This window comes from Ursus maritimus, unplaced genomic scaffold (genome assembly GCF_017311325.1).
Source record: "Ursus maritimus isolate PB19 unplaced genomic scaffold, ASM1731132v1 scaffold_359, whole genome shotgun sequence".
In the NCBI taxonomy this organism is placed as follows: domain Eukaryota; kingdom Metazoa; phylum Chordata; class Mammalia; order Carnivora; family Ursidae; genus Ursus; species Ursus maritimus.
The window spans coordinates 11500-12768 of NW_024426219.1; the positions used below are offsets into that span (position 1 = coordinate 11500).

A 1269-nucleotide genomic window follows, 5' to 3' on the forward strand; every position below is an offset into this window, starting at 1 on the left:
AGTAAACTATTGCAGCTACAGATACTATTTACAAGGTCATAATAATATAAACATGAACACTGATCTAACAAAATCATATTACTGAACTGGGAGGCTCCCAGGTCTGATATATATAGGCTTTCCATGCAAAAGTCATTCCAGCCCCTCAGGAACGCTGGTCCCATTAAAACTGCGGGAAAGCACGTGTGTCTCTGCACATACCAGTTCGCTTCTCTTAAAGGCGGTTTCCAATGCTGGTGCAGCTGGAGCAGGAAAAAGGGACGCTAGTCACGGTGCTCGGTAACCTCAGCAAGCGGCCCTACTGGTTCCACTCCCAGTATCTGAAGAGTCCGAAGGCAGTTCGCCTCAAGGCTGGCTGGTGGAAGCAATCTCCCGCTGGGGAGGAAAGCACATCCCGCACGTGGAGTGTATGTCACAGACCCTACTTCATGTTAATCAGTGGAACCCCGAGGGCGAAACTGAGACCTTGATATTTGGTCAGCCTTATTACCAGAAAGATGTAGCCAAGATGATCGTGAATTTGGCTGACTATCACCGCCAACTGTGGGCACAAAGCTCAGAGGAGGTCCCTGCTCAGGAGGCATCCACCCAGCGGTCCCCCGAGGCTGCCCACGAGGCGGCGACCCAGAACTCCCCCAGCATTGCCTGCGAGGCAGACACCTGGACTCCCCCCCCACCAGCGCTGCACGCGAGGCGGCCACCCGGAGCTCCCACCCGGCGCAGCTCTCCAGGAGGCCACCCGGAGCTCCCCCCGGCGCAGCCCACGAGGCTCCCCCTGGCGCTGCCCGGGAGGCGGCGACCCGGAGCTCCCCCGCAGCCGCCCGGGAGGTGCCCACCCAGCAGTCCCCCAACGCTACCCAGGACCCAGTTACCAGGTCATGAAAGCACTTCAGGCCCGGGAGCAGGACCCAGGCAAGGATAAAGTGGAAGACCTTGCTGCTGCTCTATTCATCTAAGTCCCACTTCTTCAGGCAGAAGCTGGGGAAAGAATGGTGTGGGTAGTTCTCGGTCCCCATCCCCAGGTAAATGTTTGCAAACACTGATCTAAAGAGTTCTAATAAAGAATCGAATTTCCCTTAAAAAAAAATAGGTGATGGGGATTAAGGAGGACACGTGATGAGCACCAGGTGTTGAATATGTGTTGAATCACTAAATTCTACACCTGAAACTAATATTACACTATATGTTAACTGAAATTTAAATAAAAACTTAAAAAAAGAGAAAGAAATGAGCTATCAAACAATGAAAAAACATGGAGGAACCTTAAAT

General features: G+C 52.3%; 1 pseudogene; it reads left to right on the top strand.

The window, feature by feature from the left end:
* Positions 1 to 220: 220 nt before the first annotated feature.
* On the top strand, positions 221 to 828 carry LOC103680464 (annotated as a pseudogene).
* Positions 829 to 1269: the final 441 nt, after the last annotated feature.